This window comes from Lutra lutra, chromosome 5 (assembly GCF_902655055.1).
Source record: "Lutra lutra chromosome 5, mLutLut1.2, whole genome shotgun sequence".
NCBI classification, from domain to species: Eukaryota; Metazoa; Chordata; class Mammalia; order Carnivora; family Mustelidae; genus Lutra; species Lutra lutra.
The window spans coordinates 29,424,074-29,450,805 of NC_062282.1; positions in this window are offsets into that span (position 1 = coordinate 29,424,074).

Sequence of the window (26,732 nt, forward strand, 5' to 3'; positions counted from 1 at the left end):
CATTGGGAATGCTCTGGAAGGCACCAATTATGACTAGCAATTACCACAAATAAAGAAGAATTTGCTTCCTTGAAGATCATTATTCCTTACATTTGCTGAAGCTTTTATAATTCAATTTATGATCCGATGGGGAAAACTGGGATTTTTTTAGTATCAGAGGAGTTTTATGTCTCCTGACCATTAACCAAATTAAGTAAAAATCTTTGATTTTGTTGGTGATATTTTTCTTTTCCTTTTTATTAGATTATCCATCATATTAATTAAATGACCATGAAAAGAAACTACCTGCAATATTACTACATAGGCCTGTCCTGCAAAGGCTTATGGATAGAAAGTTCGAGAAATGATTTGTTTGGCAAAATTCTTTTGATATCTTGCTTTGATTTTTTTTAAATAAATATACCAGTTCTGTTGAAATATAATTCCACCTATCAAAAAATTCCTACTTTTAAACTGTAAACTCAGTGATTTTTGGTATAATCACAGAGTTGTGCAACCATCATCACTATCTAACTCCAGAACATTTTTATTACCCCAAAAGGAAGTTCCATTCCCATTAGTAATCACCCAGCCACCCACCTCCCCTTTGCCCTTCTCCAGCGCTGGCAACCACTGATCTACTTTCTGTCTATAGATTTGCTATTCTGGGCATTTCATATACATGAATTCATACAACATGTGGTCCTTTGTGTCTGGGTTCTTTCACTTGACATAATGTTTTTGTTTCAACCATATTGTCACATCTATCAAAATTTCATCCTGGTTTTTTATTGTTTTTATTGTTTTGTTTTTCTTTGTTTGTTTTTAAAGGTTTTATTTATTTATTTGACAGAGAGAGATCACAAGCAGGCAGAGAGGCAGGCAGAGAGAGAGGAGGAAGCAGGCTCCCCGCTGAGCAGAGAGCCCGATGCGGGGTTCAATCCCAGGACTCTGAGATCATGACCTGAGCCGAAGGCAGTGGCTTAACCCACTGAGCCACCCAGGCGCCCCTGTTTGTTTGTTTTTAATGGCAGTAGCTTTTATCTAGTCTTCCTGGCTCTTTCTCCTCCACTCCATTCTCTACAAGGCAACCCGTGTGGTATTTCTCTAACGTATCTCTTTTTTTCCGCCTTCTAATTTAGTTCCTAGTACTCTTTCCTTCTTAGTTCTCCTGGAAATTATCCATTGAAGGATAAATATTCCTAGCACCTGGTTGTGCCTGTCAAATGAAGAAAGAGGATATTGCTCTGTATTACACTCCTCAGCTCTTAATGAGGGAAGACTTCATTCATCCAAACATACATGCAGTAAATGTGTGGCACTTCTATTTGTGAGCACATCTGGCTCAGAAATAGAAGGATCTTGTAGTCAGACTCACCTGCAAATTTCCGAAATACTAAAGGAAAAAAAAAAAAAGACCAACTGTACCAATTCTTTCTGCATTTGGTTTAACTGAACTTTAAAAAGGATGCCTGTTATCATATTGTGCATTCTCATTCCAGAATGTCCTCTCTCATTCAATTCACAGGGGACTCTGTGGGTGGGAATGGATGTCAGCATTGATTAACCCACCATTGTTTATTTTATTGTGAGGAAAAGAGGAAGAGCCCCTGGGTGAGAAGTAAATACATGTGGAATTTCTGAATATATAAATAAAAATAAAGGGGTTTGAGAGAATATAGAGCAAATGGCTTATAGGGCTGGAATGCCTTAGTCAGGGCACACATGTGGCAGAGAAATTCGGGGACCTGCTGCTTTAGAGAAGTTTCTGGGAGCCCAATAGAGGGAACATCTCAGAACATCTCCTCGAAAGAATGAAAGAAGAGGTGCCATGCTTTGCACACCTTCCCACCAAGAAAGATACTTGATACACCTTCTGGGATTTGGAGATGATAGATACCACATGTCACTACATGGTTCCTGGCCATTCGCTAAATGACCCTCAGGGCAACCTGTTCTACATGGGCCAGAGAGAAAGAGAAAGTTCTCCAACTGGTCTAGGCTAGCATGTGTCTCTTACAACAACATATTCAATAAAGTTTGAAATGTCTATGGCAGATCTGAAAAGCTGTATTCAAAGAACCACTGTCTAGGCTCCTAGGGATTCCTAAGGAAGCCATGCTCTCCTTAAAAATAACTATTTTCCTTCTGAGAAACAGCTTTTGGATTGCTACGTACCCTAATAGAGACTTAGTACCTACCTGTATTGTTTGCTGTAACAAATTACCGCAAACTTGGTTGTAGTAGGCTAAATGGTGACCCACCAAAGATATCAAGTCCTAATTCCCATACTTTATAGGAAAAGGGGTCTTTGCAAATGTAATTAAGTTCAAGATCTTGAAATGGGTTGATTATCCTGGATTATCAGGGTGGGCCCTAAATGTAGTCACACATGGCCTCATAAGACAGAGATAAAGGACAATTTAAAGATAGAAGAGAAGACACACAGAGAGAAGACAACACGAAGAGAAAAGCAGAGATTGGAGGGATGTGGACACAAGCTGCATGCCAGCAGCCACCAGAAGCTAGAAGAGGCAAGGCACTCCCTAGAGCCTTCAGAGGGAGTGCAGGCCTGCCAACACCTTGATTGTAACCCAATGATAATGATCCGAGACTTTTGGGCTCCAGAATTGTGAGATAACACATTTCTGTTTTAAGCTACCAAGTTTGTGGTAATTTGTTACAGCAGTCACAGGAAGCTAATATAGCCTAAAACAATGCAAATTTATTCTCTTTACAGTCCTGGAAATCAGAAGTCTCAAATCAATTTCCCTGAATTAAAGTCAAGGTGTTCACAGGAGGACCAGTTATTTCCAGTAGCTCCGAGGGGAGAATCTATCTCCTTGCCTTTGGCTTCAGGTGACCGTGGCCCTTGGCTTCTGGCCCCTTCTTCCTTCTTCCCAAGGCATCACTCCAATCTCTGTTTCCTGATCACACTGCTCTTTCCTCTAACTCTGCCTCAGATTCCTTTTGCATTCCTCTTTTAGGGAATGTTATGATTACATTGGTCCCACTCAGATCATCTTGGGTAATCATCTCAAGATTCTTAATCACATATGCAAAGTCTCTTTTGCCACATAAGGCACCATGACGGGGTTCTAGAGATTAGGATGTTAATATATTGGGGAGCCATTATTTAGCCTACCACATTACCTAACCACTGGATTTCAAGTGACTATGAAACCTGATCTTCCTGTCATGAACTGAAGTGTTATCTGATCCATCAAACACTAATGTTGTGTGCAGCTGTACTCTCTCCTCAAGGAAAAAGATTAGGCTCAAGCAGGTTCTAAAGACACCAGATTTTCCACAAACAAGTAGCTTACATTCTTAGTATTCCTACTTCTGATGTACTGCCATGTCCCCTCATCTCATCCATGACAATTGATAGGGAATAAGAAAATTAAAGTTTTCAGATCATTCTGCATAATATGATGGCCCCTTCCATTAATGGACTCCCTCAGCATTACAGTGCAAGTCACAGTGGCTATGAAGGACAATGAGGCAGATACATTCACTGACAAGAACTTTGAGCACTACATATATTTATCCTCTGCCTAGAAGCAGACATGCCCAGATATGTAGATCAGTATGAATCTTCAAGGGCTACCAATTTGGCTGTATGGTGAGGATCTTGGAAGCAACAGAAATGAGAAATTAGTGATGAGGAAGACTATAGACATTGATGGTGGGGCAGATTTTTATTTTCCAAAGATGGCCACACAAGTATATCTCATCCCATATGTACTCCTTAGAGCAGGACATTCCCCCATTGAGAGATGAGGTCTGTAATCCCTCTCCTTGAGTTTGGCAGGTCTATGACTATGGCAGAAACAACGTTATGTGACCTCTAAGACTGTCATAAAAAGCCATACAGCTTTCTTCTACTCTTCTTGGGATCCTTACCTTTGGAACTCAGTAACTGTGTTGTGAGGAAACTAAGCACCCACATGGAAAAGCCACATGTTGATGTTCCAGCCCAATCCCAGATGAAGATATAGCCAATAGCAGCATCAACCTTCAGATATGTGAGTGACCAAGCCTTTAGAATAATCCAGCCCCATCCTTCAAGCCACTCCTAGTGACACTAAGTACAGCAGAGATGTACAATCCCTGCAAGACTTGCCTAAATAGATTCATGAGCAAAGCAAATGTTTTCTTCAGCCATTAAATTTGAGATGATTTGTTAAACAGCAATAGATAATTGACAAATCTCTCAGAATTGGTCTAAAGTATAAAATTATTTGTGTCTTTGTGAATGCTAACTACAAGTCAACCCACTACAGATGAGGCACTTAAAAATCTGGAGGACAGGAGAACTCTTCATGGATGTCAGTCAGACTCTTTCCCCAGCCACCTAGTACTTGCTGAATAGGCTTATGAACAAGTAGCAATGGTGGGAGGGATGGACTTACCCTCACCCAGATTGATCTGGCTAATTCTATTGCAGAGCAATTTAATTTGCCAGTAGCAAAAGCCACCAATGACCTCATTATAGAGTACCATAAATTAGTACCTGGTGGTGGGTTGATCACCTTGGAAACCTTCCATCATAAGGAAGCAGAAATGATCCTAATGGAATAGAAATGTGTTCTGGATATGTATTGTATTTCTATTTGCCATATATGTGCCAGTACTACCATCTATAGACTTACTAAAAGCCTTGTTCACTCAACTACTGACCAAAGTACTAAATGTACAGAAAAAAAGGTATGTGATGAATCAGTGCCTGTGGCAAACAATGATCTTGCCATGTATCCCAGCACACAAAAGCAATCAGTCTTATAAAACAGCAGAATGTCTTATTGAAGTAGACACTTATGGTGTCACCTGGGAAATAATACCGTGTTAGGTTGGAATGCTTTCCTGCAGGATGTGATACAGGCTCTGATCAAAAAATCAATAAGGGACCAAGATGTAATAATAGTGGCAGATTTATGCTATCATCTGTAACAACAACAACAGAAGGAGAAAGTAGTTGAAAAAACAGTTTTGAAGACACTAGACATCAGGCAAGGAAGGACAGTGATCCCCGAGGAACAGGAAACAAATGAGGTGAACCCTATGGTTACCCTTGTGTACTGGCTTAAGAGAGTTTCTAGGCTCTAGTGCAGGGAGGAAAAACCCAGATAGAACCAGATGGACTTCTGAGTTAAGGAGAAGGAATGAAAAGTCTAGAGAGGAAAAAGTGACAGAATTCACATGACAATATCAAAGAGAAGAGAGCTGTACATAGCACCCCAGGGATTCACAAAGGCTATTCCTTCAATGTTGAGTAATGATTATCCTGTGTGCGTGAGGAAAGTATCTTAGGAAAGGGAAAGAATTAGAAAAACAATAGTGCCTGACATCCACATCGGATGTGGTGCCCACAAACTAGATTGGAAGACCTCATAATCCACAGGGCACTGAGTAGAGTACTTGGAAGGTTTTTGCCTCAGTCATGAGAAAAAACTAGCCCTAGACTAAGCACAGCTTAACAATCCTAAAAGCAAGACCCAAAGGGATCAATGTGTTCAAGCAACTTCCCTGTGTTGAAGAACAAAACTCAAGAATATTTATAGAAATACAAAAGTATCCAACACCCATGATGTGCCTTCCTGTGCTACAGAAGCTAGAAAGCTATAATAGACATTGCTCTGATCTTCTTACATCTAGGATCCTAGAGGCGAGTTTTTAATTTGTTTTTTGTTTTGTGTTATATTTTTCCCAACCAGGTGTATTTCCATTCAACTTGGAAGGCAGAAGTAAAGTAGAAGCAATTTTTCCTGAAGCTTTGGTTGATTCTAGAGATACGCATACTGGTTTTATTCTGCAGCCGCATTCCCATATCCAGGTAGGAGCCTTGTGGGTCTTGGAGCAGTGGCAATAGCATCAGAGGGTTCCTGATTCATTTAGCAGAGCTCATTGAAGTCAGCAGTTTCAGGGGAAGCCTCTCAATTTTTCATTTTCCTCATAGTGGCAGAGGTAGCAGCTCCCCTTACGGGTGAAAATGGTGGTATGATTCTGCAGATGTGGCCTAAATACCAATTCTCCAGTCCTTCCAACTTCTTATATAATACCTCTTCTAGATCAAAACAGCTGGAATTAATTCTATTTCTTGAAAATAAATCTTATTATGGGAATCTGTATTTGTTATCTATTGCTGTGTAACAAATCCCTTCCTCTCCAGTTTAGTGGCTTAAAACAACAAATAGTTATTATCTCATAGCTTCTGTGGGCCAGGAATTCAGGAGCATATTTCCTTGGTACTTCTAGTTCAGGGACTCTCATGTGGTTGCAGTCAAGATATCAGCTAGGGCTGCAATCACCTGAAGGTTGGACTGGGGCAGGAGGCTCCACATCCAAGATGGCTCACCAACAAGGTTATTGACAATATGCTTCAGAATCCTAACTTGTTATTAGCAGGAGTCCTCACTTTCCCACTGTCTGGGTCTCTCTACCAAGCTGCCTGTGTATCCTTAAAATATAGCATCTGGCATCCCCCCAGAGCAAGCAATCCAAGAGAGAACAAAGAGGAAGCTGCAATGCCCTTCATGACCTTGTCTCCTAAGTTGCATGCCATCACTTCTGCTTTATTTTGTTTGTTAAAAAGCAAATCCCAAAAGTCCAGCCCACACTCAGGGAGAGGGAATTTAGACTCTGCTTCTTGAAGGGAGGTGTGTCAACGAATTTGTGGACTTATTTTAAAAGGCCACATAATTCTCCACAGGTGTGAGAGTATATGATTTTGTCTGTAAATATCCATGCTGTTTTTATGTAATATTTAACATTTATAAAATACCTCTCATCACTAATAATAATTCCAGCAACCCCAAATTAGGCTCTCTCATCTCTTTTGGCAACTGGTCACATTTCTTTAATTTTTCTTCTATCATCCTAATTTTTCTTCTTCAAGGCAAGTTTTCATGAAGGTTAATGTGCCTCTCCTTACTCACACTAATGTAAAGTCACTATGGATACCATGATTTTTCATACTAAATAATTATCAGCGACCACAGACCTATTTTATTGATGAGCAAAAAATAAAATTCTATAATTGTTTCAAGGCAGGAGGCCCCAAGTGTAATTAAAATATAGGTAGATCACTTTTAAAGTGTCAGCGTGGGAGATACCTGCTTGGCTCTGTCGGATGAGCATGTGAATCTTGATCTCGGGAGTTGTGAGTTCAAGTTCATGCTGGGTGTAGAGATTACTAAAAATAAATAAGTATTAAATAAATAAACCTTTAAAAAATAAATATAAGTGTCAGGGTAAGGGAGTAAGAAGGCATTGAGTTATCTTACTGAATTCATTGAAGAGGTGAATTCAAATATTTATGAATAATTTTTAACTCATTACATATTTTTTAAAAGAGCAGTGAAATTATTTTTAAGGGAGTCCTACTGAAAAATAGAAGCCACCCTTGCACAGCAGTATCATTTAGCAAGGTATTTCAGAAGTGTTTTGACAATATGAAAGAGATGTTCCTAATGAAGCTATAGCTATGTCACAAAAATTAAGAAATTGTATTAACCATTCATATTTGTTTTAATGTTCCAAACCATAACTTTGAAATTTAAAGAAGTTATTTATGTTTATGTATGTATGTTCCCTAAACCCTATCAGTAAAAGTGATACAGCACTTAGCACAGTGTCCAGCAAGAAGACTTGTTATAGGGGCGCCTGGGTGGCTCAATGGGTTAAGCCTCTGCCTTCAGCTTGGGTCATGATCTCAGGGTCCTGGGATCGAGCCCGGCATCCGGCTCTCTGCTCGGCAGGGAGCCTGCTTCCCCCTCTCTCTCTGCCTGCCTCTCTACCTAGTTGTGATCTCTCTCTGTCAAATAAATAAATGAAATCTAAAAAAAATAAAAGAAGAAGAAGAAGACTAGTTATAGATGTAGAGTTAGTGACCACCATATTTCCTTGTATTAATTGATGGTTTCATGTAGCTAATGAGTGAGATCCAGTCACCTCAAGAAGAGTAGTATCAGCCTGGTTAGCAATCATTTCAAAGTTCATTAAAAATCTTCCAGCTCAGGGTGCCTGGGTGGCACAGTCGGTTGAGTGTCTGACTGTTGGTTTTGGCTCAGGTCTGATATCAGGGTCATGAGATCAAGCCCCATGTTGAGCCCCGAGTCAGGCTCCATACTCAGCATGGAGTCTATTTGTGTTTCTTTGTCCCTATCCCTTTGCCACTTCCCTCTGCACTTCCTTTCTCCAAAATTAATAAAATAAATATATTTTTTAAGGTTTTATTTATTTATTTGTCAAAGAGTGAGAGAGCAGCAGGCAGAGGGAAAAGCAGCTTCCCTGCTGAGCAGAGAGCCTGATGCAGGACTCAATTCCAGGACCTTGAGGTCATGACCTGAGCTGAAGGCAGACACTTAACCAACTGAGCCACCCAGGCACCCAAAATAAATCTTAAAAAAAAAATCTTCCAGCTCATTTCACTTGATTTGACTTCTTTTCTTTTATGCCCCATTTGTTGAATCCATAACAATTTTCAAGACTAATATGCGGGATACCACAAGACACAGCTCATATCCCCACTGCCAACCTGTCAAATGAATGGAAAATATGAGAACAAGAAAGGTAATAGTGAATGTAGTGAATGAAGTAAGGATCCTGAATTCTAAAGATAAATTCCCAGCCCAGGTAACATCAAATTCTTATTACTGATTGTCTTTTCAAAGTATTTCATGTTTGTCTGCCTGTACCTGGTGGGCTTCTTGTCAAGCTGTTCTCAACTCTTGTTTACTCTAACTACATATATGTAGTTTCCATTTCAAGAGCTAAGATAAGTTGGCCTATAATGAAAAGCATTAAATGAGATATGAGTGCATTTGACCTGACTTTAAAGGATAGAATTGACTCAACAGATATATAGGAACAACAGATGGCTCTACTATAGACTATAGAAGGGTGAGGATAAGGGAACTGATGGAGACTAGAAAGCGCAAAGCATTTTCAGCACTTGAATACACTTTGATCCCAAGTAAAGAATGTTACCAATTGTGAAAGGAGGCATATCAAAATACAATATGTAGGTACACACCTGCTAATTTGGAGAATGCAATAACCCTGACTTACATAAGCCACCCGCCAACCAAGAAAGGGAACACCCAAGGAATGAGTCATAGCCTTTTCTTGACTCTTTGACTGTATTGGTCAAGCATATTGTTTAAGAAACACACACCCACACACACCCCAATAATAAAAAGTAGTCATTTGCTTTTGTGACAAAAGACGCTTGTCAGGACATAGATAGAAAATCTGAGGAATCTCTAATAATCATACGATGAATACCACTAATACCTGGAGAAGATATGATGACCATAGCCACAATGTTCTCTCCAAAGGGCTTCTAGAATCTAGTCTTCCCAGTAGGATGAGGCAAAATGATGCACTTAACCCTAACTATATGGAAGCTTGGAAATAGTCTAGTGTCCAAGAACAGTTGTGACAGAAATTCCTCTTGTAGCATTAAGTAATGACTAGTCGCACAGGACTCTAATTGTATGTATAGTCCTCAGAAAAATGAAAAATATTTTTTAAGGTCTGACAAGCTTAATAAAGGATGTCTGTAATTCAGATTAGAATGTTTAGCTCACACATAAAATACGCATGTTGATGTATTCAAAAACTATTTATACACCTACTATTGTGTCAGTCTCTCTGCTAGGTGATAGAGGCAGAAAGTGGAATAAAAAAGAAGGATAAGACTGAATTCCTCCCTGTACAACTGTAGAAATCTACAGTTGTATAAGGGAAAAATAAGGGAAGAAGAAAACATGGGAAGAAAGGTTCACATTGTCCTCCCTGTCGCTCTAATATATATTTTTTATTTTTATGTATACTTGATTCTTTGAACGAGTAGTTCTACAAGATTTCCCCTACGTCCTTTCACTTTCCACTTAATAAAGGTAGATGTGTCCTTCTTCCAGAAGGGCTCATGAAAGAAGCAGCACAGATTTTTTTTTTTAGTTTTTAATTTTAATTCCAATATCGTTAACATACAATGTTATATAAGTTTCAGGTGTACAATATAGTGAGTCAACAGTTCTATACATTACTCATGTATATTACTCATGATAAGTGTACTCTTAATCCCCCTCACCTATTTCATCCATCCCCCTACCCACCTCCTCTCTGGTAACCATCAGTTTGTTCTCTATAGTTAAGAGTCTATTTCTTGATTTGTCCTCTCTCTCTTTTTTTCCTTCACTCATTTGTTTTGTTTCTTAAATTCCATGTAAGAGTGAAATCATAAGGTATTTGTCTTTCTCTGACTTATTTCACTTAGCATTATACTCTCTAGCTCTGTCCATGTTGTTGTAAATAGCAAGATTTCATTCCCTTTTATGGCTGATATATAGATATCTCACATCTTCTTTATCCATTTATCTATCAACGGACAGAGTTTGCTTTCATAATTTGGCTATTGTAAATAATGCTGCAATAAACATAGGGATCCATGTATCCCTTTGAATTAGAGTTTTTGCATTTTAGAGGTAAATATCCAGTAGTGCAATTCCTGGATCATAGGGTAGTTCTATTTTTAACTTTTTGAGGAACCTCCCTACTGTCTACTGCACCAAGTTGCATTCCACCAACAGGAGGCAGCACAAATTTCTAACATAGGGTTGGTATGGAAAGAGATTATCTATAGACTCCTAAATAGGAGGGTTTGCTTGGGAATCACCATCTGGTCTAGATTTCACTAACAGAAAAATAAATAAATAGACATTAATTTACACCATACCAAACAGCAGAAGCTTTTTTTTTGTTTTCTGGACATCATCTGGAAGGCACTGATAATCAAATAGGCAGAAAATCCCCATGTGATAATCAAGAACTGGCTGCAAATGTATTGACATGTTTCCTACAGACGATTGTGATTTTTCCTGATTCTCCTGACTCACCTAAAAAGATCACAGTTCAGGAAATAAATTAGCAGTCAATCTTAAGTTAATGGTCCACCAACTACCACCTGCCTTCTTCGCACCAAATATTGTGCTAGGCACTTTGCAAACATCAATCCATTGTATTGTCCTAAAACTCTTCGAATTAGGTATACATGGGTCCACTTTGTTACTCAAAAACTGAGGGTTGGTCTTCTGGGATATGATATAAGATTAGAACTTTTTCAAAGAACTTCTATCCTATTTCACCTAACAGAATGATCCAAAAATTTACTTGCAACTAATAAACAAGAAAACATGTTTAAGCTAGTGCTACAAGCCTCAAAAGTGGGTGTTGAAAGAAAGAAACAGAAGATTCTGGATTTGAGCTGTGGAGCAAGTGGCTCAGCTCCTAACACCACCTCCACCATCCAGACATCATAATGCATTTGAAAAATTCTCATTAATCTCAAGTCCGAAGAAAAGCAAACTGGATAATCACTCTCATCTTTCTCTCTCCTCCTCCTCCTCCTTTTTTTCTTCCTCTTTATCCTTCTTTTCACAAAGCAGTAATGGAAACTAGAAAAGAAGAGGATAAAATAAGGAAAGTGAAGAGCAAATCTGTTTGTTTGTTTGTTTGTTTTTTTAAACAAAAGTGAAGATTTCAATGCTGTACATGGTATGGCCCATTGGAATGGTGGAGTGAAGCTTGGTATTTGACAAAATCTCCATGAGAGAACAAAGGCAGTATACACACACACACACACACACACACACACACACATTTGCACTCCATGCTACATTTCCTCAGGCTGTAAAGGAGTAAATAAGGGAGCAAGCCCCCAGCACCACATTATCTTTCAGAGGGGTAAGTGGTCTCAGTTACAGCAGATTAAGTCAAGAAATCACTTACATTGTCTCACAGCAAATAGAATGTATGCCTGGACAGAACATGAAGGCATGAAAAAGAATACAATAACAGCCATGAAAACTTAATCTGGGCATTTTTAAAAAGAAAGAAGGAAGGAGTGAAAATCAAAAGAGAGAGACACATGGAAGAAGGAAACATTGAAGAAAAAGACAAAGGGCTCAACCAGAAGAAAATCTAATTCAAGGAAAGAAGGAAACTCCCTGAACTTGCATTGCTGAATAAAAAATGAGTAAGAATATCAACTAAAGAAAGCAAGAGATCAAATAATAGATCAAAATAAAAATAAAAAGTGGAATTGAAGGGAAAGTGTAGGACTAAAATAATATCATAAAAAGCAAATAAACATGTAAAGAAATAGTATTTACTTAAAAAATTGTGTTACTGAAATAGAGGAAAGCCCTGAGATAATCACAACATATATTGATGAAAAGGAAAAGAAGTAAACACAGAGAGGAACTGAGATGGAAAATAAAGTCAGTCAAATATAAGGATAATTGTTGGCTCTTATTTAGAGAATCAATAAAGAATTCATGAAAATGTATCACTCAGATCTCCTCCCTTGGGGATTATGACTTCTAACGCTTCTAACGCTTCTAAATGTAGACAAAAGCATAGTTATGGTTGCTTTGCCTGTGACTTTGTTACCAATAGAATTAAATATGCTCATACAACATTCTAGTTAGTACAGTTTTGTGAAATATCTTCAAAGTTCATTACAAGTTCAAAATTATGGTAGGTTTTAGTCTGACCACTAGATTTGATTGTTTAATGTGTAATAAAGAAGCATATATATTTCTATATCACAAAATTTTTTTAAGGTTTTGTTTATATATTCGAGAGAGTTGTAGAGGGGCAGGAATAGAGGGGGAGGGAGGGAAAGGGAGAAAGAACCTTGAGCAGACTCCCTGCTGAACATGGAGCCCCACGTGGGGCCCAGTCTCACAACCCATGAGATTTTGACCTGAGCCAAAACCAAAAGTTGGGTGCTCAACCTACTGAGGCACCCAGACACCCCACTATATCACAAAATTTTAAAAATATTTTGATTATTGATTTTTAATATAATTGGCTTCCTTTTTAATCCTATGTATGATACTTTAACCTTTTAAAAAACATTATTCTGTAAAGGGGTCCATAGACTTCACCAAACTGCCAAAGAAGTCTGTGATACAAAAAGTGTCCCTACAGTCATATCTCAGAAAAGACTGCAGGTCCCCCAACATTGCATACCACATGGAAGGGACCCATGCAAGTGAAGGATCCTGAAGCTGAATCTTCATTATTTTTACAATAAACCAACCACTGATCATAGCTCAAACAGCCATTTCAATCAAGGAATTATAACCTGAGTGTTGATAATGTCAGAGTAACAAGAGAGTGTTCTGACACCATGACACGATCATACTGTCACCAGAATGCCTCTCCAGACTTCTATGTGGGAGAGAAATAATCTGTCTTGCTTACATTACTGTATTTTGGGGTCTCTTTATAGCAACTAAACTCTTCCCTAACTAATACATTACATTTTCATTACATTACATTTTCAAATATGACTCCCAAAAGATAAAATAATTCCCCATCATTGGCAATAAAAAGGTGGAGGAAGAAAAAGAAAGGAAATAGTGTTTGGGGCCAGAAAGGACCTTACTAACTACAGTAACCCAAAATGTAACTCAACTCACAAACTCCTAATAAATGGTAGAACTGGGGAGAGTTACATATTCATTATTAGTTATTTTTCTTCACAGTACCTAATCTCCTAAAAATATCTAATGTCTTACAAATATCCAAATGAAAATTTTTTTCATTCAACGATAATAAGTACAAGGAAAAACAGTCCTAGATTTATAATCTTTTCCATCAAAAAATAAATGAAGAGGGTCCCCAGTATATGTTTAGCTGTGCAATGAAAGTAACCCCATCACCCCCTTCTCTAAATTCTCCAAAACTTTCATTTTGCAGTGATGCTTTAAAAGAGGAAATGACTTCATAGATAATCTGGGATTTTTAGATGAAAAGTCAGGACCTCAGCTGACATCTTGCCTAAACCTGTTTGATAATTACTTTTGGAATTTGAACCCTAGGTATTCCCTCCCTTTCATCAAAAAGCAATATACACATCAAGTTGATTTTGTACTTGTGCTTTGACCTCACTAATGTTTCCTGTGGGTACTAATTTCAACTTATGTGGTTTATCCATTAAAGTTCTCAATTCATAAGAAATAAATGCCTGCATTCTTAGAAGCTACACATCAGAGGTGATTTCTCAGAAGAGTGAATTTAAAAAAATTTTTTTTTTCTCAAAATGCTAACTTTCCAAATGGATTTTCTTCCCCCACAATAGCTGTTAAGGAACATAAGGGACCAATGCACTTTCAAGTTCGCCACCAGCCCCAGGATCCCAAGAATCACAAAATAAGAGAAGGCATGGTGATCCTTCCGTCTGAATGTCTCTGCAGTACTTCCCAGCTTGGAAATCTCCTCTTCATCTCTCAGGACCTTTTACTTCATCTATCTTCAATGGCACCAGCTAGAATTAGCTTTCTGTCCTGTTTCCATAACATGTAAGTTTTGTCCCTATTTTAGCACTTACTACCTACTATTTCAATCTGATTGTATGGCTGTCTTCTCAACCACATTATGAACTTCTCAAAGTTAGGGCCAGAGTTATCAGTCCTCTCAGTGCTACAGGGATAATGTGGGTATGGATTCAATAAGACAGACACAAGGGAGAACAAAGTTTGATAGGGAAAGTAAGAGGTGGAGTCTGGAGTAACTCCTCAAGCCAACCTTCATCTGCCGTGACTTTTCCTTCAAATGTATTCAGTTTTAATTCAGAAGGTGAATGAGTAGGGTTCAGGGCCAAAGAATCTTACTAACTCTACTAAAATCGTTTTTGTGTGGAAAAAAAAAAAAAAAGGTCCTTTAAGTTTTCCCTCCAATTGTGCCTTAATCCAGTCTGGCTTATCATATACTCTATAACCAACTCGAGTGCTCACAAGTGAAAACTAGGTCCCAGGTTTTCTCTTCTAGCAATTATCTTCCACCCTTCTGCTTTGCTTTTCCCACGTTTCTTCTTTGCTCCCACCATCTAGCCTATACCCATCTCAGTTTATCCCACTAAGACTAGAAATCACTGGGAGGGAATTCAGGTCCATTTTCGGGCTTCATAAAGCAGCTCTGAAAACTCAAATCCCAGATCCCAGTGATTTGGAGGAAAGCTGAAGAGGCAGCCTTGTTCTTCTTCTACCCAATAGGAGAGGCCAGGATGGATCGATTTACATGGAACATGGAGTGCCACCAGGGAGACCCCCTGAGTTTCCTGCTCTTACTTTGTGTTAGGTATCATACTCTCACCCAAGTAGACATGGTTATCTCACTTTTCAGTTGCAGAGGCAGGTACCTAGTGCAGGGACTCCCAGGAGACTTAAGGAACAAAGCTCCCATGGTGGCTTCATTGGAGTACTACCTACACACAAGCATTTGAGTACAAGTGGTTTGTTTGGAAAGTGAAGGTAACACAAGTAAAGAATTGGGGATGTGATACAAAGAAGGGAAAGGAGGGTAGCCAGTTGCCACAATGGGAGCTAGAACTCACCTCCTTCCCCAGGGTGGAAACTCTTAGAAATGGTACAAAACATATGTCTCAGAATTACCCCAGCTTCAAGGTGAGGGAGCTGGAGTATTTATACATAAAATCTCAAGAGTCAATGATTGAGGACTACTCAAGTGATGGGGCAGAGTGTTTACTCTTCTTCCCACTACTAGCCTACTCTATATGGGCAAAATGGGTTTCCATGGTTGTAGTGGGGGTTAGGGGTGGAAGGAAGAACCTTCGGGCAAAGACGCAGATACTGGCAACCAGAAGTTCAGGAAAGGACACTGAATTCTCTAGGGACACAGTTAGGACCCTGACAGCATTCATTACACTTTGTCTACAAGGGGCTAAACAAATATCCTTTTTCTCATAGGGGGAAATCCAGCCATTTTGTGCTAGTTCATTATTCAGACTATTACATGGATGGTAATGGGGGTAAACAACAGTCTTGGCCCTACACCGTATTATTCTGATCTCAAAATGAGCCAGAGAGTGGAGGGTAGCCAGAGTATACCTATACTTTCTGTCTTTATGAATTTGATTACTCTAAGTAACTCGCATTAATTTAATTTGGTGACTGGCTTATTTCACTTAACATGATGCCTTCAAGGTTCATTCATGTTGCACCAGGTGTCAGGATTTCCTTCCTTTTTAAGGCTGAATGTATGTACCACAGTTTATCTCTTTATCTATCAATGAACACATAGGCTGCTTCCACCTCTTGGTTATAGTGAATAATGCTACTATAAACATGGATGTACAAATATTTTTTCAAGTCTGCTTTCAAGTCTTTTGAGTGTATACATAAAAGTGGAATTGCTGGATCCATAATTCTATTTTTAAATTTTGATGAACTGCCCTAGTGTTTTCTACAGCAGCTGTACCATTTTTTTATTCCCACTAACGGTGCAAAAGTGTTTCAATATTTCCATACCCTCACCAACACTCTTAATTTCTGTTTGTTTTTCTGTAGTAGCCATCCTAATGGATGTGAGGTGGTATAGTCATCTTAAGCAGAAAAGGAAATAGATCATTAAAAACTGTCTGAAGCACTGGAGCAGCAAACTCTAGACCGGTCTTCCAGAATGGTCCCCAGACCACCATAAACTAATTCACCTGGGGAGCTATTACATGGGGCACAACCACAAAAGAGGGACTCAAAAGGCTGCTATTGGAACTACTGAGTTCAATAATAAACTACTGGTATTGTTGTAGCAGTTGACTATGACTGCAACCATGAGACTTAACAAATAATCACAAATTTTCATTACCCTTACAATAGGTATTTATTTAGCCCATGAGCTCTTGGTTGGCTGATGAAGGCTATGTCTGTGAGGGGCAGCTTGACTAAGGCAACTCTGCTCCATGTGTCTCTCTCTCATCCACCTCCTGACATCAATGGGCTTACAGAGCATGTTCCTCTCATGGTGATGTCAGAAGAGTGAGTGGAACTTAAAGAAAAGTGCCAATACTTACAAGACAGATGTCGAGGGGCCGTGGGTGGTTCAGTGAGTTTAAACTTTCAGACTCTTGGTTTTGGCTCAGGTCATGGTCTCAGGGCCGTGAGATCCAGCCCAGCACTGGGCTCCACGCTTAGTGCAGAGTCTGCTCAAGATTCTCTCTCCCTCTGCCCCTCTTTCTCCCTTTGTCCCTACCCCCACATGTGCTCTCTCTCTCTCATTCTCAAATAAATACATAAAATCTTTTCTAAAAAGACAGATGTCAACAACAATGCAATGCAAAGCAATAAATATCAGTACAGTACATTAACAAAAGGATTTATGTAATCAGCTTGAAACCCACCATAACACATGCAAATATTGTGTCCAGAAAATACTCTTTGTTTTAAAAAACACAACTTCCAGACGAATTCTAGATATTGGTGAAGCTGATCGCTATCTTTTAGAAACTTAGTAACAGGGACTTTCCTCTGGCAGCATATTTCACATTTCCATTCACATTCCTTTTCATACATTGACATTTTCACATGGATATAAAAAACCAGATGCCAGCCTGTCTTCGAAATGCAACCAGTCGATCAACACAGGAATGTTCATCTCAGTAGCTAGATTCTTCCAGGCAGGGGATGAATGACAGCGGAACACCTAATAGCAAGACAAAGCAACACACAAAAACTGTGTTGTGTCTGGTAGTTAAATCCATTAAGTGCCCTGAGTTTCAGAAATTTATCTTTAAGAAATTACAAATGTATAGTTTTTAGAGATAGCCCCTTCTTTACTGCATTTTCTCCCTGACCTAGTTTTGCAGACACCTGGTGGCATGACCTTCAGGGCATGGAGGAAACATATTACTTATAAATCTAGTTTTTAATATATTTTTATGTAATGATTACTGCTCTGTTGTGAATGTTATAATTATGTAATTTTAAATCAGGCTTCAGGGAACACCAACGTTATTAGTTAACTGTGTAGATTAAGGGCTGTATAATTCCAACTATATTTAACTTAAAAACAATTTGCCTTCAGACATATTGGTAAACTCTATGTTAGTTAAAACAAGCAGAGACATCAACCAGATCTTTTAGAGTCTTGTCTCTCTCAACCATGAATTTTGCTGATGTTGTTCATCCTAAACAGAATTCCACATAAATGTCTCTTTGCCTAATTACAAGCTAACTAGTTTTAAAGACAGCTCAAAGTCTGCAGAAGTGTGTGTGTGTGTGTGTGTGTGTGTGTGTGTGTACACAGATGCACAGGGTGTTCTAGTCAAGGATTCAAAAACACAGATAACAGATATCCAAAGAAACTAGCCCCAGTGAAGATACCTTTATGGAAAGCATTTAAAGAATCTCCTGAAATGTGAGGGTAGGAATACAAAGTCTGGTCAAAACTGATACTGGGGAGTTGAAAGTTATCTGGAACAAAGGCTATACTCTCTACTTCTCAAGAGCCATGTGACCTACTCTTTGGTCCTGTCTCTCAATGAGATTATTTTTTATTTACCAGAACATGGTCATGAACTTCATAGATTGACTTCTCAGCCCCAGTGACAACCACTGGCTAGGATGTCCCTCTTTGTCCCTTAGTTCCAGTTTCTGAGAGAGGGATTGTGATTAGGTCAACACTGTGCCCTACGATGAGCCCCCTTTGGGTCCTCTAGAATAACCAGTTAGATCAAAAAAGATGTGTCACAAGCATGGTCTCTCAGGCATTGTGGGTGGGATGGGCAAAGACAGATACATGTAGAATGACATCTGTGTATATACATTTATTACTCGTATGGCATGTTACAGCTTCACAGTGTTCCATTTTAAGATTTACTCGTTGTCTTAGTCAACATTCAACCAGACAACATACTTACATATTTATAGTAGAGGGGAGTTAATCCAGGAAACTGGTAACACAGGTGATGGGAGAGCTGACAGTAATGAAGTAGGAGACAGAGAGGCAACCCAGAGATTAAAGCAACTGTACAAGCAACCCAAGTCTTGAAAGACAAAAGGAAGAGGAGCTGGTGCTACTGGGATTTAAGGACCAGACATCCCCAACAGAAACTGGAAGCCAGATTAGCCTAAACATAGGGAGTTGAGCTGGCAAGAGGTTGGAGAGGCTGCTGAAGCAGAGAGGAGAGATGGACTCTGGCTTTTCCCTTCCTCCCACTTTTTACTCTTCTCCTTTATCTTCCATTGACCTGAGCCACCTGACATGGAAACCCACTCTAGGAGTCAGCTCCGGCTGCATGAGAAAATGCCACAGACTGGGGTCAGCTTAAACAGAGATGTATTTCTCAGAGTTCTGGGAGCTGGAAAGTCCAAGATCAAGGTGCTAGCATGGTCTGTTTCTGGTGCGGATTCTCTTCCTGCATTCTTGCTGTGATCTCCTCACATAGAGGAGAGAGACAGAGATCTCTCTTTTCCCCTTCTTCTAAGGCCACAGCCCTATTGGATCAGAGGCCCACACTTACGCTCCCATTTAACTTCAGTTATCACCTAAGGAACATGTCTCCAGAGCCAGCCATCTTGGTGCTTAAGGAGCCCTAGTCTGTGCATCTGTCAGGACTCTCAGATCAGGGCAGAGCGCTCTGGAAATGCAGCTTCCTGCCACCCCCACTCGACTGGGAGACAGAAAGGACAAGAAACAGATCTGAGGACAACGGGACAGGGACCGGCACACTCGTTACCGTACTGCAAGGTGTGGACTGTCACTCCTACTTTACAAATTAAGAAACAGGCAAGTTCAATAAAACTTGTTTGAAGTCACAAGTTAGTAAAGCAGCAGCAGATTCTAACCTGGGCCTTCCTGTTCCGAACGCAGCTCATCGTAACTTCCACTAAGCCCTCAACATATATTTCAACTACCCTGAGCTCACGTTTCTCTGAATTTTTATGCCACTTTTATTCTTTACCTTAGAGTTCATCAGTGGTTACTATCTTGTTTTATTTCCAGCATTTTTGTGAGGAACATTCCATTATTCTACATCTCTCCAAATGAACCAAAAGTACCTTAAAATCAGGGATCACATAGCTCTTCAGACAGCACCCCGTCCAAGCACACAGTAAGTGCTCAATAACTACTGTGAATGATTAATTTTCACCCACAACATTTGCTGCAGTATCTTTGAGAATGGTTCTATTATTTCATGTTTATAAAATCTTCCATCTATTTTCCAAAATGCCATCATTCTCTACTCACTAAGAAAAATGTTCTGCAACTCAAGGAAATCATCTGTATAAATATTGTTTATTATTTTAGATTCAATCCCATAGAATGGCTTATTAGTATGAATCGGGATCCTTAAATATTTTCCAATATCCCTCTTAACTGAGTTCTCTGTCAAGGTCATCTTTTATCTTGTCCATTATTCATCCTTATTGTGAAATTGCCATCCTTTTCTGTCATAGTTGTCTTGCAAATATCCAGCTTGGCCACTATTGATCAGCAATATGTCACACCATTCTTTGCAGATAAAACTTAGCAGAGAAGTCATAAATGTCTTTGCAAAAGCTCTTGAAGGAAAATAATGAAGATTTCTCTCATTGTCACCATCTATGTTATGAAATATGAAATGTATTTTGAAATCACTCAGAATATTATAAGCACAATGAGGTATCAAACAAGACCAAATTTTATAGGAGTTGGAGTTGCATTAAAATATCAAAACCATGCTACCTTTCACTTTACCCTACCTCGATTGCCAGTTCTCATACCTCATCGTAACTTTTTTTTCCTCAGGTGTCTAACTCCCCAATCACGAGCACCTGTTTCTCCACATTACTTCTTCTGGCACCACAGCGTAAACCACTTTGAGAACTCCAGTGCAATACCCCCACCACTTTCTCCCCATCCATGACCACAAACCCCACTCCTTCCTGTCTTGACGCCCTTTCTTGTCTGAAATGTTCTTTTTCTGCATCTTTATTAAAGCTGCTGAACATTCTGGGAGAAAATAAAATAATCTGGCTAACTGATCTCTGTGCTTTTGTCTTTTGGTGGTGGAGGGAGTTGTTTTATCTTTTGTTTTTGTTCTGAGGGATATGGGCTATACCTTCTCCTAAGTTTTAGGGAAAGTTTGAGGTTCTTGTCACACCCAAACTATACTTAATATTAAAGATTTTTTAAATGATTTATTTATTATTTGAGAGAGAGCATGAGCAGGGGGAGGGGCAGACAGAGACAGAGAATATCAAGTTGACTCCCAACTGAGCATGGAGCCTCATGTGGGGCTCGAACCCATGACTCTGAGATCACGATCTGAGCCAAAATTAAAAGTCAGATGCCCAACTGACTGAGTCACCCTGGCGCCCCCCAAATTTTTAAAAAGTATTTTATTTATTTATTTGACAGAGATCAAGGGTAGGCAGAGAGGCAGACAGAGAGAGAGGGGGAAGCAGACTCTCTGCTGAGCAGAGAGCCTGATGTGGGGCTTGATCCCAGGACCCTGAGACCATGACCTGAGCCAAAGGCAGAAGCTTAACCCAATGAGCCACCCAGGCACCCCAACCCCCAGAATTTTTTAATTAAAAAAAATTAACTTACATTGGAGTTTAAAGATTCAAGTAACATGAAAAGATAAAGAGAACAAAATAAGTCTCCCTCCCACCCCCAACTCTAGGTCCCCTGGTTTTCCTCCCTAGGAGCAACTAGGGCTTTCATTTTTCTATCTCCTTTACAGAATCAGATGATGCTAGCCCAGGTAGGCTGGGTTATGCGGCAGTAGCAAGTTTAACCCGGTATCTCAGTGGCTAGACACAGCAAAGGTTTTTTGTTTTTTTTTTAAAGATTTTATTTATTTATTTGACAGAGAGAAATCACAAGTAGGCAGAGAGGCAGGCAGAGAGAGAGGAGGAAGCAGGCTCCCTGCTGAGCAGAAAGCCCGATGTGGGGCTCGAACCCAGGACCTGGGATCATGACCTGAGCCGAAGGCAGCGGCTTAACCCACTGAGCCACCCAGGCACCCCAGCAAAGGTTTTTGATTTTGCGTGAAACTACATGTTTAAGCTACATCACCTTGTGACGCAGTCACCCCAGCGTGTGCCTTCCAGGAAGAGGGAGCTGGAGGTTGCACAGGGGCTCTTCTCTCCTGCTCGGACTCAACCTGGCCAGAGCTAATCACATGGTCCACTTCACTGCAAAAAGCAATCTTCTGTGTGCCCAGGAAGCAGAAGAAAGCCAGCATTTGGTAAACACTAATAATCTCTATTGCATATGTACTTACATGTGCTTTTTACACAAATAGGAGCACAAACTAGACACTCTTCTATTCTTGGCTTTGCTCTTTTTTTTTTTTCCACTTACAGCATATGTTGCATATGATATTTTCCTGTGTATGGCTGTACTATAATTTTTTTACCTAGTATTTAGGTTGCTTCTCATCTTTTGTCACTATAAACAGTAGCTTTAACCAATATGCTTGTTAAGAGTAATATTAATAATAACTGGCAGGCACAGAGACCTTACTATGGGCAAAGCACTGTTCAAAGCCGATTGTGTGGTTTATTTAACACTCTCAGCAACCTTTAATACTCTCACATAGCAACCATATGTGAGACATGACAGATTGACAGGGGCCCCATTTACAGGGACAGAACCGACCTTAAACCCAGGCAATTGGCCCCAGAGCCTGTCAAATTCACACAGGTATTTGCATCTTTAAGCACAATTTCTGGAGTGTAAATTTCGGTAAGTGAACTTTGTGGATTACAAAGTGCTCACATTTTAAATTCTGCCAGGTATTTCCAGAAGTACTAGATAGCTTTGGTAGACCCTTTCAATTCCACCCCGTTCTGAGGTTAACCCGTTCCATCCTGGGTTCTACAAGCTTCTTACAGATGCAACCTGACAGCGGCAGCACTCCTGCCCAGGAAACCCAGAACCACGGGGAGGCTTAATGGCTTTGCCCTTGACCAATGAGAGCCAATTGATAAAAGCTCCTCTCGTTTCCCCAGGTAGAAACTTCTGGGATGCATTTCTGACAGCCCCTCAGAAGATTTCACAAAACGGAGGGGCAGTCTTCTAAACCAGCAACCAGCTGAATAGCACATCTTTGCACTGGTTCTCCTTCCTCCTTTTTCACTCTCCTGTCGTGCCCTGAGATCACTGCCCAGATAGAGTATCCGCTACAAGGCACTTGCCTGAACTCTGCTTTCGCGTTAAAGTGCACTAAGCGCAGCACACCACCCAGATCTGCCCTGGGCCCCCACCATTCTCTGCCCCCGCTGGGGCTGGCGACAGCTGGAGCTTCACAGCTGAGCGCCTTTCGGGGTGTGGCTAGTGGTCAGAGGGAGGGGCTTTTCGCAGAGGACAGCCCCTTCCACAATCTAACCCAAGAATGGGAACAAAGTACCCTTGCCTTGATTTGAGACGTCTCTGAAGGGGAAAGAGCGTCAGAGATTTCCACGGGACCTGCCGAACCCTTTGTTATAACTGCACCCCAGACTGAACTTCTCCTTCTGCTCGCGCCTGCCTTCCTTACTCCCTCACCGGTGGTGTTCTCGAGAACACTCCCCAGTAAACCCCCTGCATTTCAGTACCCACATCAGAGTACATTTCCGAGGAAACATGATCTAAGACACTAAACCCAGACCATGGGGTCTGCTTTCTGGGAGCCATAGAAAACAGGAACATAAGATGGGATTTAGCAACTGGATCGATCACAGACAGCAAGAAGGCCCCACTGCAATGGCTGAGACTCTGAGTTGTGAAAAGACTGAGATGCGGTTGAAAGCCAAGTGTTGGAATATGCGGTAGCTGTGGTATTTAATGGTGGTAATGATTGTAGTGGTAGCTTGACAGTTTTTGGAGGACCTGAACAAGTGGGTTACACAGGGATATTATGGAGATCTCTAGTCCTGAATTCTTTAAGTATGGTGGGAGGTACTAGATACTGCATCTTCTCTGGACTGTGGTATTACTTCTGATTCACTATGTTGGCTGAGCTGGGAGGGTGCGACAGTTTCAGAGGCTTCTAGAATGACTGCTCTATCAGCACAGCAAGTGACCCATTACCTCTAATGAAGGGACCATCTTATGGCCAAAGTGGTGTGTCAGTGAGCACGTGAGCACTAGATATACTGGTTTTCTCACATACCTCTTGACTCCAAAGCATCTAGCTTATTAGATGCTTGAATAAACTTTTATAGGCTGAAGTAACTCTCCAATTCAAGGACAACATTCTGGGAAGGAGGGTGGGGGAGAGCACAGTCCCCAAAATGTAGCGAAAGTTCTAAATCAATGATCTGTAAATGGTACTGTCTTCCCCCATGGTTGGAATACATAGATCCAGAAAACAAGAAGTGAGATTAATCTCTTTCACCATCATTATCAGTGACACAGTTTCAGAATTCTGTGCTTTCCTTCTCTGAAACTCTAGATTTTGCCAGATTAAATTCTCGTTCTCAAGAGAACCCTTTTACCAGAGAACACAGTAAGAATTTCACCAAACTAGAAATTCTGACTACCAACACATCTCTCTTTATTTAAAGATTTTATTTATTTATTTATTTATTTATTTATTTATCTATGAGAGAGAGAGAAAGAAAGAGAGAGCACCCAACCAGGGGGGAGCAGCAAAGGAAGAAGCAGACTCCCTGCTCGGGGGAGCTCCATCCCAGGGCTCCATCCCAGGACCCCAGGATCATGACCTGGGCCAAAGGCAGATGCTTAACAGACTGAGCCACCCAGGTGCCTCCCCAGCTGTCTCTTTGGACTCCTCATGCCAGTGGACCAAGTCAAAGAAAGAAGATGCTCTATTTTTAGAGAAAATAAACCCTGATTACCATGAGAAGCTAGGCAGGATTATGTTTAAAACTCAAATGATTCATAAGGGCATCTTTTGGTGTCTCCATGCCTAGAAATAATGATGAACAGGTGATTGTAGCAATCATAATGCTCAGTGGCTGATCATGGCTCAGACCTCTCAGCTTGAAGACCTGAGTCACCTCCATCCTCTAACCCAGTCAAGCAAACTGGAGCTGGAGATGTTCAAATGGCCAACAAACACACAAAAGATGCTCAACATCACTAGTCATGAGGGAGATTCAAATCAAAGCCACAGTGTGATGCTACTCACCCATTAAAATATTTAAAAATGGAAAATAACAAGTGTTGGCAAAGGATATGGAGAAATTTGAAACTTGTGCATTGCTGATAGGAATATTTATTTATTTATTTTAAAGATTTTATTTATTTATTTGAGAGAGAGAGATAGCAAGAGAGAACATGACGAGGGAGGAGAGGGAGAAGCAGTCTCCCCATGAGCAGGGAGCCTGACGCTAGGCTTGATCCCAGAAACTGGGATCGTGACCCGAGCCGAAGGCAGACAGACACCCTGCTCACAGGAATTTTAAATTGTGCAGCCACTGTGGAAAATGGTATGATGGTTTTTCAAAAGTTAAACAGAATTACCATATGACCTAGCAATTCTATTCCCAGATATATAAATGAGAGAATTGAAAGCAAGCACTCACACAGATTTTTCCACACTAATGTTAACAGTAGCATTGTTCACAACAGCTGAAAGGTAGAAACAACTCAACTGTTCACCAACAGATGAGTGAGTAAACACAATGATGTATGTGTTTATTTTATTTATTTATATTATATATATGCATATATAATATAATGGAATATTAAGTATACTGAATATATTCTATTAATAAGTAATGGAATATTATTCAGCCTTAAAAAGGAGTGAAATTCTGATACATGCTATAACACAAATGAACCCACAAAGGATTATGCTAAGTGAAATAAGCCAGACACACATGACAAATATCATATGATTTCGCTTATAGGCAGTGCTTAAAATAGGCACATTCATAGAGATGGAAATGATAATAGAGGTTATCAGGGGCTAGGAACATGAGGAAATGGGGAGTTATTTAATGGATAGGAAGTTTCTGTTGGGAATGATGAAAAGGTTCTGGACATGGATAGCAGTGGTGCTTGCACAACATTGTGAATATACTTAATGCCACCAAATTTGCATTTCAAAATAGTTAAAATGGTGACTTTTATGTTATGTACATTTTACCACAATAAAAAAAAGTTTTAAGAAATAATACACCTAGATAAAAAATTCTAGTCTAGGGATGTTTTATCTACGTGTTACCAAGGATTCAATTAGGTAGGAAGTTAGACAAAACAAAAATAACTGAAGTTTTCCGTTTTGTTCAATATTGAGTGGCATAGTTTTCTGGAAGAGCAGTTAGAATATAGATAAAAGGATTCCACTTATCTTGTTTATCCCTTCATGTGAACATACTCTGGGCTATTAGAATAAGTAATTGTGCAGTTACAGTAGGAAGAGATAGCAACATTAGTCACTGAACCAATGAGTATTTTATACTCACTAATCCAGCTGTGGAAATTACACATGCCTAATAAATTTATTTTACCAGTTTTACACGTTTTAGGGCATGCAGTCTTCCAAGAAATTTCCATGGGTAGTTAGTTCTGTTCTGTATTCATATCCCATATAGTAAATTCATAGTCTAAGTGCATAATTGTATTTCCTAGGAACACCCTCAGAGGTTGATAAAAATGATAAATTAGCTACTGATGCAAGATCTGCCATTTTTATTTTGTGTAATTCCACAGGAAATTCCAAAGATAAAACCCTGCCATATAACCTGCAATAGAAAATGTAACAGTAGAAAATACAAATGTAGCCATAAACTGGTGCAGAAAATGTGAAACTAGATGAAGTGGAAGAACTGAGAAGCAATATAAAAAGCATGTTTTTGTTTTTATTACTTACCTGAAATAGTCATAGGGACACAATCATTGCTTTATGAAAGTTATTGTTTCTGTATTTAGAATTAGGGTCTGGAATTTTGACTATTATTTCCCCATGATCATATAAACCTTCCCAAAATGCTGAT